Below are 22,020 nucleotides of genomic sequence, written 5' to 3'. Positions count from 1 at the left end.
ACTTGACTCTTTGGCAGGAGATATCCATGGTCAGTATTCTGATCTTCTTCGGCTTTTTGAATATGGTGGACTCCCACCTTCCACAAATTATCTCTTCCTTGGGGATTATGTGGACCGTGGTAAGCAGAGCATAGAGACCATTTGCCTTCTCCTTGCATACAAAATTAAATACCCGGAGAACTTTTTCCTTCTTCGGGGCAACCATGAGTGTGCTTCCATCAACCGAATATATGGGTTTTATGACGAGTGCAAGAGAAGTTTTAATGTCCGCCTTTGGAAGACATTTACAGATTGCTTCAACTGCTTGCCAGTGGCTGCTCTTATTGATGACAAGATCCTTTGCATGCATGGAGGATTGTCCCCTGACTTGAAGAACTTGGATCAGATACGGAATATTGCTCGTCCTGTTGATGTGCCCGATCAGGGACTTCTCCGTGATTTATGGTCTGATCCTGATAAAGATATACAAGGATGGAGAGAAAATGACAGAGGTGTATCTTATACATTTGGAGCTGACAAGGTCACTAAATTCCTTCAAAAACATGATCTAGATCTCATTTGTCGTGCTCATCAGGTAGATATGATTCAAATGCCATAGCCTGGCTCTTTTGGCTTGCTTAATCAACTTTTGTTACTTCATTAACATATGCATCTATCGGCTTATGTCTAATTCTATAGATTTCAGTTGTGCATCTAGCATCAAATCATGGTCTAGATTAGTGCATGTTTCATGAAATCATAGGGTCCCATCAGAATGGCATAATTCATAATCCTCACTAAAAGTTATGGCAAACAAGTAGGGGTGCTACAACTTCCATATCTAGTAGTGGACTTTCCAGTGTGATAGAAGGTAATTTGGGTGACTAATGATGAAAAATAGATATGAATAAACAAAGATACAGCTTGCTGTCCACCAAAGTTTGAGTGGGAACTAGATTTCATCATGGAAGCACTTACAGAAGTAAAGAAAAAGAATTGTTGCTCTTAGTTTCCAAGGTGCCAAGGCAAGGCTAGGTGACCATGGCGGGGCGCCCGGGCACCTAGGCACCTAGCCCTCACCTAGGCGATGGAATTTAAAAATAATAAGTTGATGGATTTCTACCCATTCTGAACTAGTTTCTTTGGATTTATGTATTCTGCACTTTTGTGCTTGTGTTTCTTGCAGTGTTGCTTCAAGTAGGCAAAACAATTTATTAGAGTTACAACTTATAACTTAGGAGTTGGAACTTAAAAGAACTGAAGGGGGTGGAGCCCCTATTTGAGATCAACAAAACATAGGGAACAAATACTAAAATAAAAGAAAATGAATGTGAAAAGTAAACAAATGAACTTTACGAAGTTCAACCTTGATGGAAGAAAGAGGTATGAGTTGGAATGCAAAAAGAATGCAAAAGGTTGTTACATAACTCTGCAGGAATTCTTTGGAGGAAGAAAGAAGCAGGTGGTCTGCTTCCCAGAAAGTAGAAGGGGTAATGGTTGGAAGGCAGTGGCACAGGTACTGAGTGACTTTATTCAGCAGCTGAAAACAAAACAAGTAGAGGCTATAGCAAAGGAAAAGAAAGGGGGTATACAAAAGAGAATGGAAGACCCCAGTGACAGAAACTGGTTGATTGCAGAAAAAGGAAAAAGAAGTTCTAAACTACAGTAGAAAAGGAGAACTAGGGGAAGAAATTTGTGGTGGAAACCTCAAGTTCACCAAAGGATTGGAGAGGTATTGCGCAGGCGATACTCAGAGAATTAAACCTGCAAAAGCCGATGGTGATTACTCCTTATGCCTCTTGTAAAGCTTTGTTAGATCTGGGTGAAGATGAAGTAGAGATTTCAGCTTTAATTATTCACTCAGAGGTTGGTGTTGCCACAGTCTCGAAATGGTGTCCTCTCTGCAATACCAAAAGTTTTGTGATTGAGGACAATGTAATAGTCAGATTGCTAGGGTTACTTTTCAACCTCTGGAAGGAGGAAGTATTACAGTCAATAGTTGTAGTCTGTGATGCAAGATTAGATGGTGTGTTTGATTGTGATCTCCTTCAGTTGTAGTGATGTTAGGTGGTATTAAACCCAATGATATTCCAAAGAAGATAGAGGTTGTTTCAGATGGTTTAGTTTACCCCGTTTGGCTTGCTACCTCCATTGAAGCCCAGCTATGGAAGGAGGGAAGAAGAGAGGAAGATGAAGAGACAAAACAGGCTTGATTGTGTGGTTTGCAAGGCAGTGTAGTCTCTACAAGAGAAGTTAAGGCAACTGAGGTTCCCAAGAAAAAAAGAGAAAAAAGATGATGATTTAAACACTTGGGGAAAGTCTGCATGGCAAGGTGGGCTGAGGGATGGCAGGTCCTATGTTCAGTCGGTGACAGGGGAATTAAATGGAGATGGGCTTGTTCCAGTTCAAATTTCAAAACAAAATGAACAAAGGTCGGCAAGGTTTCAGGGTTCAAGCCAATCCTGTGAGCTGGTTCAGTCTGGTCCAATGAACCGAGGCTAGTCAACCATTCACATGTTATTTTAAGTAACACGTGATTGGCAAAGGGATAGAGGGTTGGGCCAAGGCCCATCAGGATCTAATGGGTCTAGGCAAGTGAATGGGGACTTTTTTAAATCGGGTGGACCCAAACCTTAAAAAGCCACGCGCCCTTTTAAGTAGGCACGTGACCAAAGGAGATGGGGAGATGATGGACCAAAACGATGGTCTATCATCATCTCCCTTGAGCAATTCGCAACCAACGCCTGCGGGAAGTAGGGTTAGCCGCAGTGGTGCGGCAAATCTGAACTGGGCTTGTTGCTGATCAAAACTAAGGAAAGGGTAATTTGGCAGGTAAGGAATGAATTCAGGCACTTCAAACAGCTTTGTAGAGATATGCTCATCCAAATAAGATGGCTTAGAAGATCTGCAAACAGCATGGCAGATGGCCTAGCTAAACAAGGAATTCAGAGACAACCCATGTTTTGGGCTCATGTGAAAATTTGGGCTGGCTTTTTGGGTTTGCTGTTTTTTTTACAACCTCTAGTTGTATCTTTCTATTCTAAATTAATATTTCAATTTTTCTGTTGCTGATCAAAAAAACAAAACAAAAAAAAAATTGCTTATCATGTTACTTTGAACAGTGAAAGAAACAGGGCCTTTTACCTCTTCTGACCGCACTATATAGCCCTCCCCCCTCCCCCATAACAGAAATATTTTCCTTCAATTCAGTCCTACATCCTAAACATCCTAAAGACCACCACTTTATATTACATTCTATCATTTATGGGCGATAATTGGTGACAGTTGCTGCATTACATACTAATACGATTATATGTCCATTACTCACTCTGTCTCGGAATCAAAGCATCTACTGGCCAACATAAAATAGAGTTACACATAGTACACCTTTACACATATCATAGAAAGATCATTTGCTAGATCCTTCCACTAATGATCTCTTCGAGATTGTAAAAGATGGCGTTCTTCTATGGTGATTTCCCTGTTAAGCTCTTTGCTTTAATTTGAATTTGGAGATGGTTTTCTTTCTTGGTTTTGGGGCTTTGTAATCTGAAGGCATATTCTTTGATGTAGTAAACTTATCAATGTAGCAGTCCCTGGGACACTGATGAACGAGCAATCAATACAAAGAGGGTGTTGAACCCTTGGGAAAGGAATGAAAATCTTACACTATGCCTCGATTCTGCTAAGGCTATTGGATGTACAGTAGTTAATATTGGCACGCAGGACTTCATTGAAGGGTAAGTATACATGCTGTTTCAGTCGTTAGTTTTTTTCTATTTTCAAGAATATTTTGGTCCTGTCACTAGTTTTTTGATAGTTTTCTGAATATTCTGTTCCATGCCAAAGTACAAAGAAGTAAAACTTATTAACCTAATATTCTATTAGGTTCTTTTCATATGAACCCTGAAGATTATCTAAAAAGTGCATGATAGAAAGCCTGTAAACTTCAAACAAGATTGGAGTTTGCTATCTATGTTTATTTCATTATTCTGCCCTTGCTTGTACAATAGTTGATACCATATGCTCGGTAAGTACAATGCTAAGTTACATGTTTTGTGTTGTTGCACTGCACATTCTTTTTTCTTTATTTGGTCATTCTGACGACTTTGGTTGGATTTTTGTTATTTTCTTCCTCTATAATTACGTTGGCATATTGCAATCTATGAACAAATGTATATTTTGAGATGGATTTTTGTTGCATCATGTTGATTTTGATTAAATTTATTTTTCCCTCTACTAAGTTATGGAAGTTGGTAGGGTGCTCCTAAGTGCTAGCAGTTTCTGGTCAGTAAGAATATTAATATTCTCTGTGTTTTTTTTTTTTATTTCCTCTGTCATCTAGTGCTTCGGTTGATATCTCAAATCATTAAGGTATGCTCTGGTTGTCATCTAAAAATCACTATTTATATGAATGAAGTTTGAGCTTTCTTTAGTCTTGATTCTGGACTGTAATTGTTTGAAAGCCATTTTTCTATTTTGACTTTTGAGCACATGGTGATGATACAAACTGAAAATTATATAAGTAATATTTTCTATAATTGAAACAATTACTTTGATGTTTCAACCTTAGATACAACTATGGGCGGACCTCAATTTGAGGAAAGCACCTCAATTGGTGGAGTTAGTTGATGATAGTAAGGTGAAATAGCCTTTGTATAGAAGTTTTCTGCTTATTTGTGATTTTTTATGAAATGTTATTTGCTACTTTTTAGCTCATATGTTGTATTTTGTTCATAAATCGTTAGGACGTGGAGGAGCTGATGAATCAACCACCTGAGAAGATCTTATTGAGATGGATGAACTTTCAACTGACTTTCTCAGCAGATGTGAAGGTAAGTTAAAATTGGGTTAATAGATTCCCCTTTTCTTTATTTCGTTTGTGTGTTCATAATCACTATAACCTACCTTTGACTTTCTCAGCAGCTTGAAAACTTAATATGGTAGTGTACTATCTCAAAGTGGATATGAGATATCTGAAACAAGTGGTTGTTGATTCATCGAAACTCGAAATCCCATTTAATTATATTTGGCAGTTAGAACTAAAAGATGCTTTATAACTCAATTTTATTTCATCCCACTTGGTGCTTGAATCCCAAAAACCAGAAACCAGAAACCAGGCTGCATGTTTCATTGAGTTAATTGAAATCACTTAGCAGTAAGCACTTTCCAGTTTCCATACTTTGAACACTGGAACATGCCTACTTTTCTGATCAGTAATTGGAAGGCCCTCTTCCTCCTCCTTGCACAAATATAACAAAAGCAAGTGTGCAATTAGTGAGCATATGCAATTGCAACTTGTTTAAATCTCAACATTAGGACAAGCTCTTTGTAGTAATAGCATCAAATGCATCAAAGTTTAGTTTATGCTAATAAGTCATTTTCTCTAATTGACTTTAAAAAGTCTGAAATCATTGCTATCCAAAACTGGCCTTTGGAAGATTTAAATAGCTGGTAAATTCTTGGGATCTCCAAAAAAGGCAAAGTGATATATTGTGTTCTATACCAGAAGTATTCATTTGGCAAGAGAGAAAAGCAAAGTGTTTTTAAAAACAAGAAGATGCAAAGGGATGAAGTACTTAGGAATATCCTCCAGTATTAATTGTTCTTCAAAGGAACAACAATGTTTTCTAGTTGAGGAAGTGTTAACCGGAAGGATTGGTGCCAATTTGGGAACGGATCCAAGAGGATTAACTGATTAGGTAAATCTTATTTGGTGCATGTTACTAAGGTTTTTTCGTGGTTAAAAGAGAGACTTGTTGAGACTGGACCCAGCAATAAATATAAGAGGGTTTTTTCAAAGAAGGTTGGTTCTAGAGCTACGAATCATAAGGTTCTTATTGATATTAACTCCAGTGATCAAATTAACATTCATGACAGTTATGAAGTTGGGGAGTTGAAGATTGGAGTCCTTGAGGTGAAAGGGAAGGGGGATGTGGGTAAAACTTTGATAAGTAATGAAATTTTGAACTTAGATAATGGGAAAAGGAAGAGTCGAGTGGACTTAAGGAAACTAGTGGAGAGGGATATTGAAGTTGGTAAATCTGTAGGGCTATTCTTTTTGGGTGGTGAGGCTTTTGCTAGAAGGGCTTTTGAAAGAGTTTGAGAAAAAGAAAAGGCGAAGTGAAAGAGCAACACTCAAGAGGAAGGTGGAGAGGCATGGGATGAGGGAGAGGGTCAAGATTTCAGACGTGGAGGACTAAGTGCGATTGATGGGAGGAGTTGTGGAAGTTTGATTTGCTGGTTTTTACAGGAGGCAGATGCTGTTGTTTGAAGTGTTCAAGAGGGTTGGTTGGAGATTTTCTCATCTTGATCAGGGCTAGTGTTGCTTTGTTTAGTTCTTGGAATATGGTTTTAGTTTGGTTTTGTGTGTTGACCCTGGATTTGTGCTGTAATTTTTTTTTTCTCATCTTTTGCTGTTTGCTGTTGTGGGAGTATTGTTTTTGCTTTCGGATGATGTTTTATCACCTTTTAATTGTAATCCCTTGTTTTATTTTTTAATGAAATTTACTCTGGAAAAAAAAATCCTTTGTTCTCTAAGCTCCTCATATGGTGTTAAATGAGTTCAAAGACTACTGCTTCAAAGTGTTCTTTCTGCATATAATCTGTGGGGGTAGTTTTGTAGTGCCCTTGTCCACCTTAGTTGTGTTTCTTCCATTTTTTTGAAATACTTTCTCTTTTGTTTTGTTTTTTTTTTTTTTTGTACAGTTAATGTATAGGAGTTCCTGGTATTTGGAGTTTTTAATAGCTATTGCCCACCTTATCCCATTCTTCTGTTCCTTCTCCTCCTATTCGTGTTTTCTCTTTCGACCCAAGTCCACACTCAACCTCCACCTTTACTTCCTCAAAATGCAAACCATCTTCAAAACAACCTTTATCCTAACACATACATACATGCATTGATAGGCTGAATAAACTGAAAATCTCCTCAAATTTATTGTTGTTTATTAGGTGAATTCCAAGAGGGAATATAATGAGTGAGAGAAATCTTTGTAAGTGGGAGACTTTATTCTTGTGAATGATCCAAACTTATCACAATTCATGAGGTTAAGGAAGCTGAATATGACTTTCACCATGACCAGCCCTAACTACCTTCATGTGTACAATGCACTTGATTGAATAATTGATAATCATTCGAGCTAGTTCACATCTGAACTGCTAATGCATGAGGTTCAACAATTGAAAAAGAGAAAAAGAAAGGGACAAAGTCCAAATGACTTCGCTGGCATGAACTGAATAGTAAAACTAGCGGTTTATGACATGAGTCGGTCCTAACTCCGCTATTCCGAGCTGAATAGTAAAACTAGCAACTTGGAATATGAGTATTGTTATCTGCCTCAAGCCTGTGACCAATGTGAGATGGAGCATAAAATGCACTCACACCAAAAAAAAAAGAAAAGAAAAAAAGAAAGAAGCAAATACCCCGTGTGAGATGGAGCATAAAATGCACTCACACCAAAAAAAAAAAGAAAAGAAAAAGAAGAAAGAAGCAAATACCCCGTGTGAGATGGAGCATAAAATGCACTCACACCAAAAAAAAAAGAAAAGAAAAAGAAGAAAGAAGCAAATACCCCGTGTGAGATGGAGCATAAAATGCACTCACACCAAAAAAAAAGGGGAAAGAAAAAAAAATTGGTGACGGCTGAGGTTCAAAGGGACAAAATGTGGTTGAACACTCAATGAGGTGCAGTGACAGATTTGAGACCAAGCTCAAAGTAAGGGTTAAATTTGGCAATCAATGAGCTGATTTATATATTGAATTGGAAGTGAATGTTGGGGCATGAAGAATTTCATATTCTCCCCTTCCTTGACTCTTCTGTATGTGATAAGAATGACAATTCAAAGGAATGAATCAGAATACCTACACAGGTTTCCCAACCACTCAATGTATTCTCATCCTAGAATTCATCCGGTAAATGGTAATAATAAGGGGGGATGATCAGTTTATGGCTGAGGTCTTTACTTGAGGACAAGCAAAAGCTTAACCCACTTGTGAAGGGGTACCTTTTCCCTATGCCCAGTCATTGCCAATGTTTCCCTGAAGGGTGCAATGCCTACTTTCATCTCATCATACAAAGGCATCATCGCTCTATGGAAACTCTACATTGGCTAACTATTCTTGGGTGATGGTGCCCCTCATGTGCATTGAAAACAGAGAGGACACATCCTCTACTGATATCCAAAACTCCCCAAAAGGCCCAAAAAATGTGTATAACAGCAATGACCCAGTAATGGGTCCATACCTTTTTGATGATTATGTGCACCTTTAATCTTATAATGCTGGGCTTTTCTGCTAGAATGGAAACCTATATTGTTGGTGATGATGGAATCAGGTAACCAATTAACGATTTTGGTTTCAATTTTATTTTGATAGGCAAGTACTCTCTTTCTTTGTTTTTCGGTTGTTCTAGAGATTAGTGATTTAGTCTGAGTTGGTTCAGAATGATGTGCTTCGCCTAAGTTTTCTAACTCAGTTATAATACAATTTTTAGTCTTTTTTCCTAGTTACACTAAGAACAATTGTTTGTGGTAATTTGCAATAAATTATAGAGGTTTAAGATAGTTTTAGGGACTTGTTAAATGCTTGGATTTTGTGGTTTTTATTCTATTTTCCTTTAGAGTTGTGGTTTAATCGTGCAATCTCTCTCCTCTCTCTCCCTGGGTGAAGTGCTTGTTATTTTTGCTTTTTGAGTACCAGAACTTAATCCACTTGTGAAGGGGTACCTTTCCCCTATGCCCAGTCCCTGCCAATGTTTCACTGAAGGTTGCAATGCCTACCTTCATCTCATCATACAAGGGCACCATCGATTTATGGAAGACACTTTGCATTGGCTAACTATGCTTGGCTGATGGTGCCTCACATCCTCTGCTGATACCCCAAACTCCCCAAAATACCCCAAATGTGTATATAACAGCAGTGAGCCAGTATTGGGTCCATACCTTTTTGATGATTATGTACAAGTTTAATCTTACAATGCTGGGCTTTCTGCGGGAATGGCAACCTATATTGTTGGTGATGATGGAATCAGGTAACCAGGTAATGCTTCAATTGTTTTAGAGATTAGTGATTTTAGTCTGTGCTGGTTTACATTGATGTGCTTTTCCCAAGTCTTTTTTTGTTCTAGTTAGACAAAGAACAGTTGTTGCTTGTATTTTGCAATAATTAATAGAGGTTTGAGATACTTTAAGGACTTGTTAGATGCTTGGATTTTTTTCTCATCGGTTCTTCTTATTTTCATTGGTCATTTAAATGTTTAGAAGGAAAAGGATTGCCAATAATCGTGAATTTTTAGCTATAAAGACCCTGTTCAAAACTTTAATCACATCTCTCTAACAAATAAATTTTGGACACATTACTCTTAACTCCTCAAAAAATTACCAATTGAAACAAAATATTTTCTATTGAATTTTTGGATGAGGTTGAATGCAATTACTTATTAATTGGAGATATGCTCACTTGGTTGTTAGCCTATAAAGACCAAGAAAATGCAATCCGTCATGAATTTGTGCCCACATGCTGGTGTTGTCGAAGTACTAGAATTTTAATCCATACTAATACTAGCAAAGAGTTATTTAAAATTTGAAAGTAAACCAAATGCTTTTACTTATTTGCATCTTAAGAAATTTATTTTACTAAATTAAATGATTCATTTATTTATTTTAATAAGTTAAATAGGACAAGTAGGTCTTGTGTTGTGTGATAGCTTGTCACATAATTAATAGAGGTTTGAGATTTGTTAGATGCTTGGATTTAATCTTGGATTTCTCTCTCTTTCTCTCTCTCTCTCTCTCTCTCTCTGGGCCACATTTTAACATTCTAGCTCCCTTTTGAGTTCAAATCAGTATGTTGAATTTTCTCACCGGTGCTTCTTGATGTTGATTGGTGGTAACCAAACATTTAATTGTTTAGAAAGAAAAGGTTTGTGGCGACTTGGTCGAATTGGGGGAAGCTGTAGGTATTATTGCGGGTCAATCTATTGGAGAACTAAGGACTCAACTAACATTAAGAACTTTTCATACCGGCGGAGTATTCACAGGAGGTACTGCAGAATAGGTACGAGCCCCTTCTAATGGAAAAATAAAATTCAATGAGGATTTGGTTCATCCCACACGTACACGTCATGGTCATCCTGCTTTTCTATGTTATATAGACCTGTCTGTAAAGAAGATCTGTGATCCCTTAAAAAAGAAAAATATTCGTGACTACTTCCAGTGACAATTGTTCGGTCGATCTGATGGATACAAGAAGCTCATATTCTTCCAGTTCTGATTTTCTCAATCAGATGAAAGAATAACGGCCTAAATCCTAACTCTTTTTCTTACATGAGCCTTCTCTATTTCAATTTCATTCTATTCACCCCACGAAAAAAAAGAAAATGCAATCTTTATCTATAGATTTTCTTTCATTCTATTTTACTATATGAATTAAATCTTTATCTACAGATTTTATTATTTAGCTTAATAAATTATATTATTAACAAATTATTTCTCTCTCTCTCTCTCTCTCTCTCTCTCTCTCTCTCTCTCTCTGGATCCTTATTTTTTGGGCTATCAACGAGTTAGGTCTAGAGTGGGATATGTACCTATCCCGTCTGAATAATAAATGACATTTTATTTATTTATTTTACTAAACCAAATTATTCATTTATATATTTTAATACATTAGATAAACTATTATGTATAAATTTTTAGTTATTTGATTCAACCCAACATCCAATAATAAATAAATATTTAGTTATTTTATTAAATTAAATCATCGATTTGCTTATTTTACAAAATTAAGTAAAATATTATCCATAGATTTCTATTTTTTAATTTACTAAATTATTCAAATAGTTAATAATTTATTTAAAAATTAAGTTATTTCAATCTCTCTCCCCGAGCCTAATATTTAGGGCTATTAGTAGGTTAGGTCTCATTTGGGATTAAAATTATTAATGGGTTGGGCCAGGTTTGGATTGGGATTTGCGTTTATATCAATATATTTAAGCCCAAGTTTGAGTTTGGGTTGGCCTTCGGGCCTAGATCTTGAGCATGAGCCTGACGTTCATATAACAGTGAGAAATTCTTTGTTTCTCTCTCATTTTCTTACCCAATTATTTATATAGTTATGTTATTAAGTTAAAAAAGTTATTTATTGAATTTTACTAAATTGTTTACTCTATAAACAAGTTATTTCTCTCTCTCCCTCCCCGAGTTAAATATTTAGGGTTGTCAACGGATCAGGTTTAGATCTAGATAGCTTGGATATTTATTTATTTTACCAAAAGTTAGTATATTATTATCCATAGATTTTATTTTTTTACTTAACTAAATTATTCAATTAATTAATGATTTAATTTATGAACAAAGTATTTCTCTTTCTCTCTCCCTTTTTAACTCTATCAATGGATTAGTTATGTTGTCGGATAGGCTATACATGTCTTGTCCCAATAATAATTGAAATTTTATTTATTTACTTTACTAAATTAAATTAGTCATTTATTTGTTTTAATAGATGAAATAAATTATTCTCCATTAATTTTTATTTATTTAATTCAACCCATGACCAATATTTAACTAATAAGTTATTTCTCTCTCTCTCTCTCTCTCTCTTAGCCTAATATTTAGGGCTATCAATAGGTTAGGTCTCAGTTGGGATTAAACCGGTTCACGGTCCGTGCCAGGTTCAAGTCGGTCTTTGCCTTCATATCAACAAAACATATTCAAGCCCAAGTTTGAGCCTAGGCTGGCCATCAAGCCTAGACCTTAAGCTTGAGGCCGACCCTCGTATAAAGCCCAAAGCACAACTAGGAATTTTTAATTCTTTGTTTCTCATTTTATTGCGTAATTATTTATATTATTAAGTTAAATAATTTTATTAATTTATTTTTATTAAAAAAGTTGCTAAAAATCCCTCTTCCGTAATTGTTGGTAAATATCTAATTATTTGTAATGATGCCATTAATAAACATCTATTATTTTATTAAGTTAAAAAAATTATTTATCTAATTTAGGCCAAGTTCAGGCTGGGCTTTGTCTTTATATCAAAAGAACAGGGGTGGAGGCAGGGGGGACCCAGGGGAGCCATGGCCCCCCTATGGCCAAAAAATCCCCACTATTCCATGTAAATTTTCTAGGGGTGCAACTTTTCCGGGTTAGGGTTGGGATTTTGTCAAAATTTCAATAGGCCCAACCTGAGCGTGAGCCTGAAACAATGTAAACTGTTAACTCGGGACAACCCGACTTGCACCCCTAAAATTTCCCCTCCCCCACTCTCCACCCCAATGGGGTGTCCCTCCTTTAACCATCCATATTTATTCCCCCCAGACCCCCAAATTCCACCTTACGTTTTGGCCCCTTCATGAACATTTTCTAGCTCCACCCCTGCAAAAGAACATATTCAAGCCCAAGTACGAGCCCAACCCAACCATTGGCCCTAAATATTGAGTCGAGCTTGGCCAAGGAGATTATTATTCTTGTTGGTGATGATGGAATCAGATTACTAGGTAATGCTTTTGATTCTCAATTTTATTTTGATAGGCAAGTCCTCTCTTTCTTTGTAATTTGAGTTGGTTTAGATTGATGTGCTTTGCCTAAATTTAATAAATCTGTTATAATACATTTTTTAGCATTTTTTCCTAATTAGACAAAGAACTGTTGTTGGTTGTATTTTGCAACAATTAATTGATGTTTGAGATAGTTTTAGGGACTTGTTAGATGCTTGAATATCGTGGTTTTTTTTTTTCATTTTGAATTTTGGTTCATTTGTGCAATCTCTCTCTCTTCCTCTCCCTGGGCAGATTTTTAACTTTCTAGCTCCCTTTTGAGTACAAATCAGTATGTCCAATTTTCTCTCCGGTGCTTCTTAATTTTCATTGGTCATTTAATTGTTCAGAAGGAAAAGGTTTGCGGTTTGCCAACAGTCATGAATTTTTAGCAATAATGACCCTGTCCAAAACTTTATTCACATCTTTCTGACAAATCAATGTTGGACACATTACTCTAACTCCTCAAAAAATTACCAATTGAAACAGAAATCTTTTCTATTGGGATTTTGGATGAGATTGAATGCAATTAGTTATTAATTGGAGATATGCTCAGCTTGGTTCTTAGCCTGTAAAAGACCAAAAAAATGCAATATGTCATGAATTTGTGCCCACATGCTGGTGTTGACGAAGTACTCGAATTTTAATCCATACCAACACCGGCAAAGAAACATTTGAAAGTTAACCACATGCTTTGAAATGGATTTATTCTTGTTTAATGTTGTTTAAATATCTTCTTGTCAATATGGGCACTCAATCTGTTGTTGCAACTGTAAATATCTTCTAATGTTGTTATTATTTGATTGCTTTAAATGGATTTATTTCGTTTAAGACTCATAATTATAATAAAACATCAGGGGTAGGGGTATGCATTGCTTTCCTTGTCAATATGGGTGCCCAATCTGTTGCAAGTGTGAATTTTGATAGCAGTTCATATACTTTACCCATATGATCTGCAAGCATATTTCCAGATTGCAAGAATGTGGTGTATCTTTATTATAAAAATTTGATTCAACAACTTATGGTTGTCTGTACTCACTAGATGATTTTACTAATGAATAGATTTGTAATAACCAATTACATGGACGTCATAGATACCATGGATATTTCTTTATTTTTTATCTTACTAAATTAAAAAAATTACTATCTACAGATTTTATTCATTTAGTGTAATAAATTATTCAATTAATTAATAATTTAGTTTATTAACAAATTATTCTGGGCTATCAACAAGTTAGGTCTAAATTAAATTATTCATTTATTTGTTCTAAATAAATTATTCTCCATAAAGTTTTATTTATTTAATTCAACATGTGACCAATATTTACGGTTGTCAATGATGCAAGTTTGGTTGGGGGTAGCTTGGACTAGTCTTGCACCAATCACAAGTGAATATTTATTTATATTTTTTTGTTAAAGTTAATTATTGATTTATCCATTTTATAAAATTAAGTAAATTATTATCCATAGATTTCTATTTACTTAATTTATTGAATTCTTTAATTAACTAATTAATTAATTATTTTCCTAACAAATTATTTTTCTCTCTCTCTCTCTCCCGGAGACTATTTTTAGGGTAACTAATATGTTTTGTGAGGTGTTGGATATGATGTACCTGTCCCGTCCCAATAATAAATGTAATTTTATTTATTTATTTTATTAAACCAAATTAATCATTAGTTATTTTACAAAATTAACTAAATTGGTATCCATAGGTTCCTATTTATTTAATTTATTAAATTATTCAAATAGTTAATAATCCATACATTCCCCCCCAACCTGAGCAAAATATTTAGGTTTATAAATTAGATAGGTATCGGTTGGGGTTAAACCTTTTCATTGGTTGGGCCACGTCTGGTTTGGGCTTTGCCTTTATATCAGCAGAACTTATTACGGCCCAAGTCTATGCCTAGGCCAACCATTAAGCCCAAATTTTGAGCCTGTGCCCGACCATCATATAAAGCTCGGATTGCGATAAGGAAATTTTTGTTCTTTGTCTCTCTCATTTTCTAGAAATCTCTCTTCCATATTTGTTGCTAACATGTAACTATTTACAATGATGCCATTAAAAAAGAGCTAATTACTCACTCTTTTTCTTGCCTAATTATTTATAAACTTATTTTAAAAAGTTAAAAGATTTTATTGATTTAATTTATTAGAATATATTGAAGCCCAACTTTAAGCCCAACCCAACCATTAGACCTATCTCTTGAGTTGAGCCCAGCAAGGAAAGTGTTATTGTTTATTACTCTCTTATTTCCTCACCAATTTATTTATATATTTAATTTAGTAAGTTAAAAATTTTTATTTATTTAATTTTATCAAAAAATTATTTCACTATATCTCTCCCTCCCCGAGTTTAATATTTTTTGGGTTATCAATGGGCCGGGCTTGGTTTTAGATAGATTGGATATTTATTTATTATTTTACTAAATGAATTGAGTCATTATATATAGATTTTATTATTTAGTTTAATAAATTAATTAATAATTTATTCTCTCTTTCTCTGGATCCTTATTTTTTGGGTTATCAACGAGTTAGGTCTAGTGTGGTATAGCATGTACCTGTTCCGTCCCAATAATTAATAAAATTTTATTTATTTATTTATTTTACTAAACTAAATTATTCGTTTATATATTTAAATACTTTAGATAAACTATTATATATAAATTTGTTTTTATTTGATTCAACCCGACACCCAATAATAAATGAGTATTTAGTTATTTTATTAAATTAAATTGTTTATTTATTTATTTTATAAAATTAAGTAAAATATTATCCATAGATTTCTATTTTTTAATTTACTAAATTATTCAGGTAATTAATAAATTATTTAACTATTTAGTTATTTCAATCTCTCTCCCTAAGCCTAATATTTAGGGCTATTTGTAGGTTAGGTCTCTCAACCTGGATTAAAATTATTAACGGGATCAATAGAACATTTTTATGCAAAAGTGTGAGTCCAGGTTGAGCATGAACAAAAATTCATATAGAGCCCAAATCATGGTGAGGAAATTCATTGTTCCTCTCATTTTCTCACCTAATTACTTATATAGTTATGCTATTAAGTTAAAAAATATTTACTGAACTTACTAAATTATTTTAGTTTATAAACAAATTATTTCTCTCTCTCTCTCCCTCCTGAGTTACCTATTTAGGGTTGTTAATGGATTGGGTTTAGATCTAGATAGTTTGGATATTTATTTATTTTTCCAAAAGTTGGTAAATTATTATCCATAGATTTTATTTATTTACGTAATTAAATTATTCATCTAATTAATGATTTAATTTATGAACAACGGATTAGTTTGGTGTTGAATAGGCTATACATATCTTGTCCCAAAAATAACTGAAATTTTATTTATTTATTTTATTAAATTAAATTATTCATTTATTTGTTTTAATATATTAAATAAATTATTCTCCATAAAGTTTTATTTATTTAATTCAACATGTGACCAATATTTACGGTTGTCAATGATGCAAGTTTGGTTGGCGATAGCTTGGACTAGTCTTGCACCAATCACAAGTGAATATTTATTTATATTTTTTATTAAAGTTAATTATTGATCTATCTATTTTATAAAATTAAGTAAATTATTATCCATAGATTTCTATTTACTTAATTTATTGAATTCTTTAATTAACTAATTAATTAATTATTTTCCTAACAAATTATTTTTCTCTCTCTCTCCCAAAGACTATTTTTAGGGTAATTAATATGTTTAGTGAGGTGTGGGATAGGATGTACCCGCCCCGCCCCAATAATAAATATAATTTTATTTATTTATTTTACTAAACCAAATTAATCATTAATTATTTTACAAAATTAATTAATTGGTATCCATAGGTTCCTATTTATTTAATTTATTAAATTATTCAAGTAGTTAATAATCCATAGATTCCCCCCCAACCCGAGCAAAATTTTTAGGTTTATAAATTGGATTGGTATCAGTTGGGGTTAAACCTTTTCATTGGTTGGGCCATGTTTGGTTTGGGCTTTGCCTTTATTTCAACAGAACTGATTAAGGCCCAAGTCTAAGCCAAGGCCAACCATCAATCCTAGATTTTGAGCCTGTGCCCAACCATCATATAAAGCTTGGATTGCGATAAAGAAATTTTTGTTCTTTGTCTCTTTCTCATTTTCTAGAAATCTCTCTTTCATATTTGTTGCTAACATGTAACTATTTACAATGATGCCATTAATAAAGAGCTAACTCTCTTTTTCATGCCTAATTATTTATATACTTATTTTAAAAAGTTAAATGATTTTATTGATTTAATTTACTAGATTATTTAATTATATCCCTCTCTATCTTACTGCTCTGTCCAATATTTAAGGGTTGTCAACAGGTGGGGATTGGTCTAAGTAGCTTGGATATTTATTTATTTTATTAAATTAAATTATTCAATTATATATTTTAAAAAATTAAAAAAAATTATTAACCATAGATTTCTATTTATTTAAATAACTAATTGACTTCATTAATTAATAATTTATCTATTTTACAAAATTAAGTAAATTATTATCTATAGATTTCTATTTACTTAATTTACTAAATTCTTAATTAATGAATTATTTTCTTAACAAATTATCTCTCATCCCGAAGCCTATTTTTTGGGCAATCAATATGTTTGGTCAGGTATGTGATAGGCTGTACATGTCCTGTCCCAATAATGAATGAAATTTTATTAATTTATTTTACTAAAACAAATTAATCATTATTTTTTGTACAAAATTAAGTAAATTGTTATCCATAGATTCTTATTTATTTATTTTATTAAACTATTCAAGTAATTATAATTCATTTAACTAATAAGTTATTTCTCTCTCTCTCTCTCTCTCTCCCCCAACTTCAGCCTAATATTTTGGGTTATCAATAGGGGTTGGTCGGGCCACGTTTAGGTTGGTCTTTGCCTTTATATCAACATAACTTATTAAAGCCCAAGTCTAAGCCTACGCCAACCATCAAGCTAAGATTTTGAGCGTGCCTGATCATATAAAGATCGGATTGCGATAAAGAAATTTTTATTCTTTGTTTCTCTCTCATTTCCTAGAAATCTCTCTTCCATATTTGTTCCTAACATGTAACTATTTACAATGATGTCATTAATGAAGAGCTAACTATTCTCTCCTATTTTCTTGCCTAATTATTTATATACTTATTTTAAAAAGTTAAAAGACTTTGTTGATTTAATTTACTAGATTATTTAATTATTTTCCTCTCTTTATTACCGCTCTGTGTCTAACATTTAAAGGTTGTCAATGGGTGGGGTTTGTTTTACGTAGCTTGGATATTTTATTTATTTTATTAAATTAAATTATTCATTTATATATTTTACAAATATATGTAAATTATTATCCATAGATTTCTATTCATTTAATTTACTAATTTATTCCATTAATTAATAATTTATGAAGAGTTTAGGGTTTGAGTTGGGATTAAACCTAATCACAGGTAGTGCCATGTTTGGGAAGGGCTTTGTCTTTATATCAATAGAATATATTGAAGTCCAACTTCAAGCCCAACCCAACCATTAGGTCTATCTCTTGAGTCAAGCCCAGCGAGGAAATTGTTATTCTTTAGATAAACTATTATGTATAAATTTTTATTTATTTGATTCAACCCGACACCCAATAATAAATGAGTATTTAGTTATTTTATTAAATTAAATTTTTGATTTGGTTATTTTAAAAAATTTAGTAAAATATTATCCAAAGATTTCTATTTTTTAATTTACTAAATTATTCAAGTAATTAATCATTTATTTAACTATTTAGTTATTTCAATCTCTCCCTAAGCCTAATATTTAGGGCTATTAGTAGGTTTGGTCTCAGCTTGGGTTAAAATTATTAACGAGATCAATAGAACATATTTATGCACAAGTCTGAGTCCAGGTTAAACTTCGGGCCTACATCTTGAGCATGATGAGCCTAAAGTTCTTATAGAGCCCGAATCATGGTGAGGAAATTCTTTGTTTCTCTCATTTTCTCATATTTAGGGTTGTGAATGAATGGGGTTTAGATCTAGATAGTTTGGTTATTTATTTATTTTTTCAAAAGTTAGTAAATTATTATCCATAGGTTTTATTTATTTACGTAACTAAATTGTTCATCTAATTAATGATTTAATTTATGAACAACGGATTAGTTTTGGTGTCGAATAGGCTGTACATGTCTTGTCCCAATAATAACTGAAAATTTATTTATTTATTTTACTAATTTAAATTATTCATTTATTTGTTTTAATATATTAAATAAATTATTCTCCATAAAGTTTTATTTATTTAATTCAACTTGTGACCAATATTTACGGTTGTCAATGATGCAAGTTTGGTTGGGGATAGCTTGGACTAGTCTTGCACCAATCACAAGTGAATATTTATTTATATTTTTTTGTTAAAGTTAATTATTGATTTATCTATTTTATAAAATTAAGTAAATTATTATCCATAGATTTCTATTTACTTAATTTATTGAATTGTTTAATTAACTAATTAATTATTTATTTTCCTAACCATTTATTTTTCTCTCTCTCTCTTGGAGACTATTTTTAGGGATAAATTCCCAGTGAGTAGATTTAGCTTCTCTTGATGTGTTGGGTTCATCTATGTTGAAACAATGACTTTAGGGTTTTTATACATTTGGTTCACTTTTTGGTTGATGTGATTATGTCAGGTTTTCATGATTTCCCAATTTCTCTAATTTTGTTGGGTTTGTTTAACTTACAATAATTAGATTATCTAGCCAGTGGTATAAGTTATGTTGGTTTGTTTAAGTTAGAATAGCGAGGTTAGAGTTGTAAAAATCTCTGTTCTTATAGGTTAAATTGATTATGTCATGTTTTTTCTTCGAAATGTTTTAGATTTTTTAGACGGGATTGTTTGGGTTGATCTAGGTTTATTCATTTAATTTTGCCTTGCGCAGGTCTGGTTATATTTTGTAAAGGTGCGGAGTTGATTTCCAAGCTTATATTTGGTTCGTTTCAGTTAGTAAAGGGAGTTTATTGTTCTAATAAGTTTTGTTAGTGTGTATACATTTGACTGATGGTTGGTTGGTTGGCCCGGGCTTGGTTAGTATTGGATAATGTGTAGTTGGTTCTACCTAGGGTTGGCAAGACTCTGTTTCCCGGGATTTTAAAAATGAGCTTGATTTACCTTAGATATATTCGATGTCTACCAAATGGTTTTATCTATGTTTAGTTTGATTCATTTCTATCAGGATATGTTCGTTTGCACATGAGTTATCTAAAATTGTCTGCATCTTGTTCCGTTTTTTCTTTTACTTTAATTTAGCTTTAGGTCAAGTCGGTTTGGATAGTCTTGGATCGTTTGGATTGATTTCAGCTACGTTTTGATTTGATGGCTTCCTTCTGTTAATGTCTTAATAGATTTGGATGGATTTTGTTAAATAAAGTGGATTACTTGTTCCTATGTTTCTGTTATATCGGTTTCTAAATGACAAATTCAGACAACCTTGAACGTCTTGGTTCGGATTTGGGTTGGCTGGGTTTGGTTTGTGCTCCGTTGTAACGGATTCTGTTGTGAGAATATTTTTAAGAAGTTGTGAGTCATAATGGTTTATACTTTTCAAAACCAATAACGTATTATCCCTTAGGGTTTTTGAAGACTCTTCTGACTGAGTAATTATAAGTGATAAGAATAATAAACGCTTCGAAAAATGAAAATTTCTTTATTTCGTATTTGGAAGTCAAGTGAATTTGTTTGGCACAAACACGTTTATTCAACCTGTGGAGAGTAACTTGAATCTGTTCCTATAGGTTATGTTTTGAAACTTATAATTTCCAGTGAGTAGATTTAGCTTCTCTTGATGTGTTGGGTTCATCTATGTTGAAACAATGACTTTAGGGTTTTAATACATTTGGTTCACTTTTTGGTTGATGTGATTATGTCAGGTTTTCATGTCGTGTTTTGTTCTCATTCCTTAAACGGGTTTGTTTGGATTAATCCATGTTTATTGTCTTTGTTTTGATTTGTGCTGGTCAGGTTTAACTTTTTGATGCACTTGAGTTGATTTTCCTGCTTCTCTAATTATGTGAGGTTTGTTTAACTTACAATAATTAGATTATCTAGACAGTGGTATAAGTTATGTTGGTTTGTTTAAGTTAGAATAGCGAGGTTAGAGTTGTAAAAATTTTTGTTCTTATAGGTTAAGTTATGTTGGTTTGGTATGAAAATGAGTTATCTAAAATTGTCTGCATTATGTTTCAATTTTGTTGAATTTCATTTATCTTTAGATTATGTTGGTTTGGATAGTCTTGGATTGATTGGATTTATTTCAGCTACGTTTTGCTTTGATGGCTTCCCTCTGGCAATGTCTTGATAGATTTGGTTCGATTTTGTTAAAAAAAATTGTTTAATTCATCCTACGCTTCTGTTATATCGATTACTGAATGACTGATTCGGCCCACCTTGCATTGTTTTGTTGGTTCGAATTTGGGTTGGGCACGCTGGGTTTGGTTTGTGCTCTGCTTTAATGGATTCTATTGTGAGGATTTTTGTACGAGGTTGAGACTCATAATGGTTTATAATTTTCAAAACCAATAACGTATTATCCATAGGGTTTTTGAAGAATTTTCTGACAGAGTAATTGTAATTGGTAAGTATAATAAACTCTTCGAAAAATGAAAACTTCTTTTTTGGTTTTTAGAAGTCTAGTGAGATTGTTTGGCAAAAAGACGTCTATGCGACCAGTGGAGAGTACCTTGAATCTGTTCTTATAAGTTATGTTTTGGCACTTATAATTCTCACTGAGTAGATTTAGCTTCTCTAGATATGTTGGGTTAATATATGTTTAAACAGCGACTCTAGTGTTTTAATACGCTTTGTTCTCTTGTTGGTTGTTGTGATTATGTCAAGTTTTCACGTTGTGGCTTTTTCTCATCCCCGTTTATTGTCTTTGTTTTGATTTGAGTAGGTCAGGTTTAACTTTTTAGTGCTTTGAGTTGATTTCCCTAGGTCTCTAAATATGTCGGGTTTGTTTAACTTAGAATAATGAGATTATCTAGTCAGTGGGATAAGTTATGTGGGTTTGTTTAAGTTTGATTAATGAGATTAGAGTTGTAAAAGTCTCTGTTCTTATAAGTGAAATTGATTATTTATTTTTTTTTCTTCGAATTATTGTAGATTTTCTAAAGGAGTTGAGTTGATTTCCAACTTATCTGGGCATGCTGGGTTCGTTTAAGTTAGTAAAGGCAGTTTATTGTTCTTATAAGTTTTGTAAGTGGTAATAGATTTGATTGATGGTTGGTTGGTTGGTTGGATAGGGCTTGGTGAGTATTGGATAATGTGTAATTGGTTCTACCTAGGTTTGGCAAGACTAAATTTCCAGTTATTTTAAAAATGGGCTTAATCAACCTTAGCTATATTCGATGTCTACCAAATGGGTTTATTTATGTCTAGTTGGATTCATTTGTATTAGAATAGGCTGGTTTGAAAGTGAGTTCTCTAAAATTGTTTGCATCATGTTTCGATTTTGTTGAATTTCATTTAG

The 22,020-nt window shown here is 33.2% G+C and overlaps 1 pseudogene; it reads left to right on the top strand.

Annotated features, from left to right (window-relative positions):
• Position 1: 1 nt before the first annotated feature.
• On the top strand, positions 2-9,878 carry LOC148790820 (serine/threonine-protein phosphatase PP1 pseudogene; annotated as a pseudogene).
• Positions 9,879-22,020: the final 12,142 nt, after the last annotated feature.

The sequence above is a fragment of the Nelumbo nucifera genome, chromosome 6, assembly GCF_055504915.1.
Source record: "Nelumbo nucifera cultivar China Antique chromosome 6, China Antique-T2T, whole genome shotgun sequence".
In the NCBI taxonomy this organism is placed as follows: domain Eukaryota; kingdom Viridiplantae; phylum Streptophyta; class Magnoliopsida; order Proteales; family Nelumbonaceae; genus Nelumbo; species Nelumbo nucifera.
The sequence above is the reverse complement of the archived record's forward strand: the minus strand, read 5'-3'. Positions and strand labels throughout refer to the sequence as shown.